This window comes from Mobula birostris, chromosome 1 (assembly GCF_030028105.1).
Source record: "Mobula birostris isolate sMobBir1 chromosome 1, sMobBir1.hap1, whole genome shotgun sequence".
Taxonomy (NCBI): domain Eukaryota; kingdom Metazoa; phylum Chordata; class Chondrichthyes; order Myliobatiformes; family Myliobatidae; genus Mobula; species Mobula birostris.
The window spans coordinates 227470928-227483483 of record NC_092370.1 but is presented as its reverse complement, the minus strand read 5'-3'; the positions used below and the strand labels follow the sequence as shown (position 1 = coordinate 227483483).

General features: G+C 42.7%; 1 protein-coding gene across 1 annotated transcript in view; it reads right to left on the bottom strand.

Annotated features, from left to right (window-relative positions):
- efcab11 (EF-hand calcium binding domain 11) overlaps window positions 1-12556 on the bottom strand; it is a 135606-nt gene that overhangs the window by 40662 nt on the left and 82388 nt on the right. The gene's annotated exons all lie outside the window — the stretch shown is intronic.

The window sequence follows — 12556 nt, the reverse complement described above, 5'->3', positions numbered from 1 at the left end:
TAACACATTTTAAGTCAAAAACAATATGATACAAACAGCAATATATTTAGCTTGACCCTGCTCTCTTTGGCCACACTGGGCACAGGATGACTGTTGATGCCTCACATAATTAGGAGTGAACCCTGATGCTTTATAATTTAAAACCAAGTGATCTTATGATCACCATGGTAACACTCCTGAGGAAGGCACAACTCTATGTTTGGGTGCCGAGCAGTCATAGCTCAACAACATGCAGACCTCAGCTGCTGTTAAGAACCAGTATCCCTGGTCCCATATCTCGAATGAGGCAACGAATGGTATGATCAATTCAGCTCAGAATCAGATTTGCAATCACTGACAAGGGGCAGCAGTGCAGAGAAATGCAAAAAATTACCACAAGTTGCATAAAGTAATACAAACAAAATATGAAAGCAGTACAAAAAGAGAGCAAAAAGGGAGGTAGTGTTCATGGGATCCTGGTCTGTTCAGAAATCTGATGGCGGAGGGGAAGTATTTTGTGTCAGTGTTCACTGTGGAGTACACCAGCAGTACGCCAGAAATTCAGCAGTGTCAGGGGCAGAAGTGAGGGTGTCGTCGCTATTTCTAAGGAGAAGGTGCTTGGGCAGCTGAAAGGTCTGAAGACAGATATATTCACCTGAATCAGATGGTGTACATCCAAGGGTCTGAAAGAGGTGGCTCAGGAGACTGTGGAAGCATTAGTAATGATATTTCAAGAATCACTAGATTCTGGAGGACTGGAAAATTGCAAATGCCTCTCCACTCTTCAAGGAGGGAGGTAGAAGAAAGGAAACTATAGGCCAGTTAGCCTGATCTCAATGATTAGGAAGATGTTGGAGTCGATTGTTAAGGATGAGGTTTCGGGATACTAGGTCCTTCAAAAAAAATTCCAAATACAATTTGACTGGGAGTCTCATGAGGAAGCAATTGGATGACATCTAAATGCTTGTGGGGGTGAGAGGGTGAAGAAAAGGAGAAAGAGTTCATGGGCTTGGATAGATTTGGCAAAATAACTCCAGATTTTGGGTACTCAGCAGCTGAAGGTGGCAATGGAACAGAAGTAGCATTTGGACAAGGTCCCAACTGAGGCAGCCGAGTATTAGTTTGTAGGGCTGGGGATGGGTACGGAGATAAAGAGGGATGTGGTACAGAGGACTGGATTTGAACGCTAGGATGTGAATTGTTAAAGCGCAGGTTTGTCAGACCAGGAACCAGTGCCTGCAAGCAAGCCAAGAGGGCGATGAGTGAAAGAAACCAGGATTGAGTCAGGACGCAGGAGGCAGTGATTTGTACAGGGTTACTCAGGCGATAAGCAAGGTCGGCAGTGGAAAGAGAAATCTGAAAACATTTTAACTGCAGTATGTGTCTCCTCCTTCTTCTTCCTCTCCCCATTCCCTTAGATCACAGCACGGAAACAGGGTCATCGGTCCACCAACTGTGCGCCAACAAGCACCGATTTATATGAATTCTACTTATCCTGCTTGATCCTCCCCATACTTCATCCTGTTCTGCTTTCCTGGTTTGCTACCAAAGTGGATACCTTCATACATCTCCACAATACTGCATCTGTCCTGCATTACATGTCTCCACAATACTGCATCTATCCTGCATCATACACCTCCACAATACTGGATCTGCAACTCACTTGCCCATCCCCTCACCCTCTTCCAATCATCGAACACTGTAGCATAGCAGGTAATCACCCTTGCTTGAAGTTTAAGATTGAACTTTGATCCGAATTAGAACATCGAACAATACAGCTTGGTGCAGTGTTGTGCCGATTTTTTAACCTGCTCCGAGATCAATCTACCTTTCCCTCCTACATAGCCCTCCATTTTTCCATCATCCATGGGATATCACCCATCATTTTGGAGTTTCTCTGCATCCTCACCACAACTCACACTCCCATCCAGTCTGTGTTGTGTGCAAACATTAAATCCTTACTCTAAATCATTAATATCCGCTGTGAAATATTAACATTCATGTCAGCCATAATCTAAGAAAATGGCAGAATAAATAGGCTTGAAAGTCGGAATGAATTCCTCCTCCGCCTCCTCTTCAACAAACTCCACTGAAGTTTAATTGCCAAAGCCAACATAAATTTCAAATAGAGCCAGTAATTTCTGAATCCCCTCTCAATAACTGCAGTCATCCATCACTTTAATTATAAAGCAGGAGCCCCTTCAAAATGTATATAAGATGAAAGGTTTCCTTTAAAACAGTTCTTTTCGCAACCTCCAGACAAAGCAATGGTTTTTACAGCCAATAAAGTCCTTCTTGTAATATAAAGACATTTACACATTAAGGTCTAACAAATGGATATAATAAATTCTAGGTGGGCTTGACAGGGTGGATTCTAAGGAGTAGTTTCCTTTGGGCAGCTTGTCAAAACGTAGGGATCAATGTCAAGACTGTGAGTCAGGTTATTTAGAAAAGAACAGCACAGGAACAGAACCTTTTGTGCTGAACTAATTAAACTAGCCATTAAACACCTTACTAAACTAATCCCTTCTAGTCACTGCCCATATTCCTCTACTTATTGCACAATCACTTCATACAACAGAATTCATCGCTTCTGTGATGTCAGCAACTTCCTATGGGATACCTGTTGCTCTAATTACTGTATCTGCACCTGATGTTTCAAGTGAACTGCTAATGGACTAATCAGAGTATTCAGACTGTTTGTGGCTCGGCTTCGAAGTCAAAGGGGACCGAGCCAGGTGGTTGGGTAAAAAGCAAATACCTCCGCCGCCCAAAAGCCATCTGGATGTTCGCTAATTTTCTCTTCTCTCAGGGGCTAATTATAAACCACAGGGGAAAGTGCAAGTGTTGACTGAATGCAATTGAATAACTGAGGGGGCAGGGGAGTACAAAGCAAGGGCCACAAGGTGAGAGAAAAAGGAAGCAAGTGCAGAGGAGGGAGGGGGTGACATTTAAACAAATTGGTGAAAGCTGGACATCTGTGTTTAAAAAAATCCAAAGTGCTAAGAAAAGAACAATGTTAAAGATTTCAGGTATTAGGTTTATTTGTCACATGTACATTGAGACATACAGTGAAGTGTGCCATTTGCATCGAGGATGTGCTGAGGGCAGACCACAAGTGTTGCTGTGCTTCTGGCACCAACACAGGTACATGGAAACGAACAGTGAACTGTGTCCTTTGTGTTAACAACCAACAGACCCAGGGATGTGCTGGGGGGCAGCCCGCAAGTGTCGCCACACATTCCAGGGCCAACATCGCATGCCCACAATACAGTGAATTCCAGTTAATTGGGAATATTAGGACCAGCACATTCTAGCCTAATTAAATGGCTGCCCCAATTAACCAAAGTTTCATGGAAATAGTTAAAAAGGTATATAAAAAAGAGAAAGTAACAAGTTATGTATTTAAATGAAATACAGAGCAAATTAGAACACCAGCAATATTACTGCAGTACTATAAGACTGTATATTAGCTCCTAACAGTTATCAATGGATGAATTTATCCAGGGTACACGACTGTGTGCTTTTGATTGACTGTAAATGAACAAAACCAGCACAGACATCTATTGCAGATAATGAAGTGCCTTCATACGATGCTTTTGACAATTGCATCCTCCAAATCTTCATTTTCAAGGTAACATTCAAGATGATTATCGATACCTTCAAATTCTTCATAGTGAAATTGTTTCCTTTTCATTCCAAGTCTCAATGCTCGAAACCACTGAGCACAGCAGTTCTGAATTGTCTTACTGTTTATTTATCGCCAACTATCAGTGACAAAAATCACTGCTTTTTGAACACAACCACACGCAACTGACACTATTTAAAAACTGTTTGCTCTAATGGCCACACAAGTATATGTGACTGACACTAGTTAGAAACTGTTTCGACAACAGTCCCCTGTCCCAATTAGATTAGATTAGATTATGAGGGCACTCAGTCCTCATTAATTGTCATTTAGAAATGCATGCATTAAAAAATGATACAACGTTCCTCCAGAATTATATCACAAGAAAACACAGGACAAACCAAGACTAAAACTGACAAAATCACAATTATAACATATAGTTACAGCAGTGCAAAGCAATACCAAAATTTGATAAAGAGCAGACCATGGGCACGGTAAAAAATAGTCTCAAAGTCCCGATAGACTCATCATCTCACGCAGGCAGCAGAACCTCCAAGCGCCGCCAATTTGCCGACGCAGCACCATTGGAAGCACCCGACCGCAGCGGACTCTGGGTCCGTCCGAAAACTTCAAGCTTCCGACCAGCCCCTCCGACACAGCCTCTCCGTGCACCATCCTCTGCCGAGCACTTTGACCCCGCCCCGGCCGCCAATATGTAATATTGATGTGACTCGGACACCGCTGTAGATTGAACAACCACGTTTATTCACCAGACTTTCATTTTTATACTTTTTCCACGTCCTGACATCATACACACTCTGACGCTACGAATACTCATCAATACATTACATCCCCCTTCTCAAAATTATTTATTGCAACACTGTGAATTACCAAAACAATGCCTCTAGGTGTGCCCTTCTTACAGTGCAACAACCATGACAAACAAAGCCGAGGACCCGGGGTCTTCTCCTCTGGAGATTCTGGACCACACAGTAGCAGCAGCAGTGAAGCAGGCATTTCAGAAGTTTCACCAGATGTTCCTCTGTGCTCTCACGTCCGTCTCCATCAAATCAGGATTGGGAAACGGCACCCTACTTGACAAATAACAGACATCACCACCGGAGTGGCCGCTGTGAGCAGCATCGCGCCGCCATCTTCTCCTCCCGCCTTAGTTGGCATTAAGTGGCATAATGTCCCAAATAAAGGAAATTCTGGCTATTTTCTCGATTAGTTTTTGTTCTTTAAGAGTTCTCCCAAATAAGCGGCAGCCCCGATTAACTGAAGGTCCAATTTTCCAGAATTTACTGTACTCAGCAGAACAACACAAAACAGAACAAAACGGAACGTACCAAGCAACAACAGTGAAACAAGCCCCCTTCCTCCCTCCCTAATGCCCAGTTGTCCACACGGCCCTTAACCCTCCAAACCCCTCCCCTCCACATACCCACCCAAATGCCTCTTAAATGTTGAAATTGTACCGCTTCGATCACTTCAGGTGGCTCATTCCAGGACTTCGCTCACTTTGTGTAAAGAAGTTACCCCTCAGGTCTCAATTATTCTCTCCCCTCTTACCTTATTTTCTCATTTTGGACTCCACAACCTTGGGAAAAGATTATGAATGTTCACCTTATTCATACCCCCCATCATTTTATAAACATCCTATGAGGTCACCCCTCAGGGAATAGAGATTCAGTGTGAGTGAACTCTCCTTGTAACTCAGACTCTCTAGATGAGGCAACATCATCATAACTATCTCCCGCACCCTCTCTAACTTGACAATATTTTTCCAATAACACGGTGACAAAAAGTGTACACATGTGTGGTCTCACCAATGAATTATTTAACTGTGACATAATAACTCTACTTCTAAGCTCAAATCCTAAATTTTTTTAATATATAGAAAACCTCTAGCCCATGTCATCTCCTATGATAGTTTCATTCACCTGAGATGGTGAAAGAGCCTACATAGCACACAACTCACTAACCCTAATCTGTATTTCATTGGAATGTGGGAGGAAACTGAGCACCCAGAGGAAACTCACATGGTCATGGGGAGAATGTCCAAACTTCTTAGAGACAGCAGTGGGAATTGAACCTCAAATGGTGGCTCTGTTATGTGATACAATGGAAGATATTTCATAGGAGCACACAACACTGAAACAGCCAGACAAGGTACATAGCAGTTAAACAATGTTCAAAGTAAATTTATTATCAAAGTACGTATATGTTTCCATATGAAGTTGAAGATTCAGTTGCACAGGGAGGAACTGAGGCCCAGGTCTTGGAGTTTAGTGATGAGTTTCTAGGGAATTATAGCGTTGAATGCTGAGCTGTAGTCAATGAAGGCCATCCTAATAAATTCATCTTCACTGTCCAGATGCTCCAGTGCTGAGTGAAGAGCCAAAGAAATATCATCCATTGGTAACCTGCTGTAATGGTAGACAAATTGCTACCAAAATAAGAAGCTATTAAAACAAGGTTCTGGCTTCCCTGATGTTCAAGGTCCCATGGCATAATTTTGAGGTACAGTATTGTAATCCTTCCCAGTGTCCTAGACAATATTCATCCCTCAATCAGTTCTCTGGTTATCAATGCATCACCATTTGTGGAGTGCACAAACTGGTCCTTGCTCTTCCATTATTAAAACAGTGGCTTCACTACAAAAGTACTTGCAATTTTGTAAAATGCAAGGCCTTTCTTCCTTTTGTAAACATGCCAGAGAGCAAGGGTAATACAGAATGAGGGGCCTTGTATGCCCAGTCCATCACAGGTAAAGCCATCTCCACAATTGAGAGTACTTGGAGTGCTGCCACAAGAAAGCAGGATCCATCATCAAAGAACTCCATCATCCAGGCCATGCTTTCTCCTTGCTACTACCACTGGGAAGGAGGTACAGAATACTTTAGCTTCTACACCACCAGATTCAGGAATAGGGTAACCATCAGGCTCTTGAACTGGCATGGATAAATTCACTCAACACTACTCTGAACCATTCTACAACCTACAGACTCTCCAAAGACTCTTCACAACTCATTACTTTTATTTGCTTATTTGCCTTCTTTTGCACATTGGTTGTTCAAAGTACAGTAAATGCATTGCCAAAGTACATATATGTCACCATATACAACCCTGAGATTTATTCTTTTGTGGGCAAACACAGTAAATCCAAGAAACACATTAGAATCAATGAACGACAGCACCCAACAGGATGGGCAAACAACCAATGTGCAAAAGACAACAAACTGTGCAAATATAAAAACAATAAGCAAAATGAAAGGTCCATAAATTGAGGGGCAAGTGATGTTGAGTGAAGTTATCTCCTCTGGTTCAAGAGCCTGATGGTTGAGGGGTAATAACTCTTCCTGAACCTGGTGGTGTGAGTCCTGAGGATCCTTCTTCCTGAGAGCAGAGGTGAGAAGAGTGCATAGTCTGGATGGTGTTGTTTGTCAGCCTTTGTCTGTTTATGTATAGCTTTTTGTAAAAAATTATTATATTTCCTATTTCCTAGTAAATGTCTGCAAGAAAATCTCAAGGTAGCATATGGTAACATACACTACTCTGATAATACATTTATTTTGAACTTTTGACATTGAGCAAAATTGCACCACACAAAATCAAGTACTTTTCACACTTGTATCCTGCCTATTAAACTGTTGACAAGGAGAGAGGCTTGACTGCTCCAATAACAGGTTATCCTTGTCTTCCTTTGATCTACTGTTCCACTTTTATTTCATTCATTGAATTATGCATCTCCAAAGGAGACTGAAGAGGTCCTTGTTGTACTAACCAATTCATAAGCAAATTGCTTGAAATAGCAGAGCACCCGGAACAAATTGAGGGTCTTAATGGTATTTCTAACACAAGTACTTACATCTGATTTCAAGTGCTATTCTCAAGGCAATGAAATTTGCACTGTTCCAGCTTAAATCTGGTATCAGGCATATTCTTAGGCACAATGGAGCTCAGGTTTAAGAACTGATTGAAGAATACATGTTTAACCCAAAAGATATACTGTGGTTACATGTGTGTTAGAGCAGGGTAAGGGGTTTTCACTCTTAGCCACATTGGGCAATAACTAATAATGAGTGAATGACTATTATGTCTTGCCCAATTTTGACTGCGTCTTTCAAACTGTTTATTGTCTTACACACCAGGATGCAATGCAATTCCTTGCTCATGTGAACCTCACAGGCTACACAATAAGATCTTATACACTGTTACGTTAACCACTACGCCACCATGCTGTCCGTGCCCAAGGTGAAATCCACAAGGATGACGCCAGGATCTGAGGATGCGAGTTATAGGGAAGGTTGAATAGATCAGGACTTTATTCCTTGGAGGGTAGGAGAATGAGGGGAGATTTAATAGAGGTATACAAAACTATCAGGGGTAGACATAGGGCAAATGCCAGCAGGCTTCTTCCACTGAGGTTGGGAACTTCTTCACTCAAACAGTGGTGCGTGTGTGGAACGAGCTGCCAGTGAAAGTGGTGAATATGGGTTCCATTGTGACATTTAAGAGAAGTTTGGATAAGTAAGACCATAAGATATAGGACAGACATAGGCCATTCTGCCCATTGAGTCTGTGCTACCTTTTCATCATGGCTGATTTATTATCCCTCTTAACACCACTAAAAGAGTGGAGTGACGTTTATAATTTTTCCAGTCCTCCGGAACCATTCCAGAATCATCCGAAGACTTGAAAACTTCTACAGATGTACCGTGGATAGTATTTTGTGTGCGTTCACCACTGTCTGGTATGGGGGCGGGGTGGGGGGGTGCTACTGCACAGGATTGAAGTAAGCTGCAGAGAGTTATAAAATTAGTCATCTTCATCATGGATACTAGCCTCCGTAGTATCCAAGACATCTTCAAGGAGAGGTGCCTCAGAAAAGTGGTTTCCATCATCAAGGACCCCCACCACCAGGCCATGCCCTCTTCTCATTGTTACTATCAGAAAGGAGGTACAGAAGCCTGAAGACACACACTCAGTGATTCAGGAACAGCTTCTTCCCCTGTCATCCGATCCTTAAATGGACATTGAACCCTTGAACACTACCTCACTAGTTTTTTAAATTTCTGTTTTTTGCACTAACCTATCTTAATTTAACCATTTAATACACATATATACTGACTGTAATTCAGTTTTTTCTATATTTATTATGTATTGCATTGTACTGCTGCTGCAAAGTTAATGAATTTCACATTACCCAGTGATAGTAAACCCGATTCTGATTCTCATCTAGTGATTCTTATGTAATGCGCTGTAAGGTTTCACTGCTAATGTATTGGGTTGTTTTGTAATGTTCACTGCTGAGGTTACGGTTTCTCTGTAGCAGCAATGTTTGGGTTATGGCTGAAGATAACAGGACTGTGGATGCATGTTAGCCAATCAGGATTTTGTTGCCCTGTCTGGTGAATCTGGAAACAGTTGATTTTGTGGGCTTTTGCCAGAGAGGGAGAGAGAGAGAGAGAGAGAGAGAGAGAGAGAGATGAAGAGAGAAGACGTGAATCGAGAGATCTGGTAGACCGCCGGACGGGGTGGACTCGGAGTGAGGGTCCGAAGGGCAGCAACGATCGGAGGAGGTAGGTGGGGATCGATCAGCCTACGTGTGAGCTCCAACTTTGTGCACAGACTGTTTACTAAGATTTAGGCCTTTTTTAAATATATATATTTCGTTTCTCTACTAACCATATAGTCAAAGTAAGAGTTATAAAGCTTAATCATTTAATCGCATATTGTGTACTGTTTGTTATTTCGGGGTACTCACTTGTAACAGGGGACACATCGCGCAGCATCCACCCAAATAAGATTTCTTAAGATTGGCTGGGCAGGGGGCTATCACCCCTTATATTAAGCCACTAGGCGAAGCGAGTGTTACACTTAAAAGATGATTACTAATGCCTCCACAATCTCTTCTGCTACCTCTTTCAGAATCCTTGGGTGCAGCCCACCTGGTGCAGGTGACTTATCTACTTTCAGACCTTTCAGCTTCCTAAGCACCTTCTCCTTAGTAATAACAACTAAACTCCCTTCTGCACTGACACTCTCAAATTTCTGCCATACTGCTGGTGACTTCCACAGTGAAGACTGATGGAACATACTTAATTCAGTTGTCCGCCATTTCTTTGTGCCCCATTACTACCCCTCCAGCATCATTTTTCAGCAGCCCAATATTCACTCTGACCTCTCCTTTACTCTTTCTATATCTGGAAAAAAATTTGATAACCTCTTTTATATTATTGGCTAGCTTACCTTCATTTCATCTCTTCTCTCCTCATGGCTTTTTAGTTACCTTCAGCTGGTTTTTAAAAGCTTCCCAATCCCAATATTTTTTGCGATATTATATGCCATCTCTTTTGTTTTTATATTATCTTTGACTTCACTTGTCAGCCATGGTTGCCTCTTCCTCCCTTTAGAATACTACTACTTCTTTGGGGTGAATCTGTCCTGCACCTTCTGAAATACTTCCAGAAACTTTATACTTTATACTTTATTGTCGCCAAACAATTGATACCAGAGCGTACAATCATCACAGCGATATTTGATTCTGCTCTTTGTACTCCCTGGAGTACAAATCGATAGTAAATATTAAAAATTTAAATTATAAATCATAGAAAATAGAAAAGGGAAAGTAAGGTAGTGCAAAAAAACCAAGAGGCAGGTCCAGATATTTGGAGGGTATGGCCCAGATCCGGGTCAGGATCCGTTCAGCAGTCTTCTCACAGTTGGAAAGAAGCTGTTCCCAAATCTGGCCGTAAGAGTCTTCAAGCTCCTGATCCTTCTCCCGGAGGGAAAAGGGACAAAAAGTGTGTTGGCTGGGTGGGTTGTGTCCTTGATTATCCTGGCAGCACTGCTCCGACAGCGTGCGGTGTAAAGTGAGTCCAAGGATGGAAGATTGGTTTGTGTGATGTGCTGGGGTGTGTTCACGATCTTCTGCAGCTTCTTCTGGTCTGGGACAGGACAACTTCCATACCAGGTTGTGATGCACCCTAGAAGGATGCTTTCTATGGTGCATCTATAAAAATTAGTGAGGGTTTCAGGGGGCAGGCCAAATCTCTTTAGTTTTCTCAGGAAGTAAAGGCACTGGTGGGCCTTCTCGGCAGTGGACTCTGCTTGGCTGGACCAAGTCAGGTCATTTGTGATATTGACCCCGAGGAACTTAAAGCTTTTGACCTGTTCCACTTGCGCACCACCAACGTAAATGGGGCCGTGTGGTCCACTACTCCTTCTGAAGTCAACAACCAATTCCTTCATCTTGTTGACATTGAGGGATAGGTTATTGCCTTCGCACCATGCCACCAGGTTCTTAATTTCCTCTCTGTACTCAAACTCATCATTACCCGAGATACAGCCTACAATTGTGGTGTACAACTCCAGCTATTGCTATTCTGCTGTCACCTCTGCTAGTGTCCCCTTCCAATCAACTTCGTCCAATTCCTCATTCATGCCTCTGTAGTTGCCTTTCTTCTACTGTAATACAGTTATATCTGATTTTAGCTTTTCCCTCTCAACCTGTAGGGTGAATTCTGTCATATTATATGATTACTGCCTGCTAAGTGTTCCTTTACCTTAAGCCCCCTAATCAAGTTTGGTTTCATTACACAACATTCAATCTAGAATTGCCTTTTCTCTAATATGCTCGACAAGAAGCTGCTTCAAAAAGTCATCTCATAGGCATTCTACAAACCAGTCATTTTTGTACAAGTCATATCTTCCACAGAGGAGATCCCAATGATCCAGAAATCTGAAATCCTGCTCCCTATACCAGTTCCACAGCCTCACATACATGTGCCAAATCATTCTATTCTAACCTTCACTGGTGCTTGACACAGGCAGAAATCTAGAGATTACTACCCTTGAGGTCCTGTTTCTCAGCTTCCTACCTAATCCGAGGTGTCCCTGACCCTGGTACTTGGGAGGCACTATTGCATCTGGGTGTCTCTTTCACATCCACAGAATCTCTTGTCTGCTCCTCTAATTATTGGATCCCTATCACCACTGCAATCCTCCTCTCCCCCTTTTCATTCTGAGCCACAGAGCCAGACTCAGTGCCAGAGACCCATTTGCTGTGGCTTCCCCCGGCGGGTCGTCCTCCCACAACCATATCCAAAGTAACATACTTATTATTGAGAGGAATGGCCACAGAGTACTCTGCACTGCCTGCATATTCCCTTTCTCTATCCCAACATTCACCCAGCTACCTGCCCCCTACAACTTAGGGGTGACCACCTCCCTACCTATAGCTCCTATCCATCACCTCCTCATTGTCTCACATGAGCCGAAGGTCACTGAGCTGCAGCTCTAGTTCTCTAACATGCCTTGTAAGGAGTTGATGCTGGTGCACCTTGTGCAGATGTAGTTATCAGGGAGACTGGAGGTCTCTCGGAGCTCCTGCATCTCACATGACCCTGGACCCATTTTCACTGCATTAGTTCTGCACAAATAGACAAAGAAAGACAGTACACGGATGGGAGGGCAATGGAGGGCTATGGCCCAGGTATGGGTCAATGGAACAAGGCAGGATGACAGTTTTGCACAGACTAGATGGGCCAAAGGGCCTGTTTCTGTGCTCTAGTACTCTGTGACTATGACTCATAAAACACAGGAGCAGAATTAGGTAATTCGGCCCATCAAGTCTGCAGCATTTGATCATGGCTGATTTATTATTCCTCTGAATTCCATTCTCCTGCCTTCTCCCCTTAACCTTTGAAGCCCTTACTAATCAAGAATCTATCAACTTCTGCTTTAAATATACCCAAGGACTTGGCTTCCACAGCCATCTGTGGCAATGAATTCTACAAATTCGTCTCCTCCGGCTAAAGAAATTCCTCCTTATCTCTGTTCTAAAAGGACTTAATAATAAATACAGTGACCAGGGGAAAACAGTATCATGGTGCCACAATGGATGTGTGAAATCTTCGGGACTGACTCATTAATGCTGGGTAT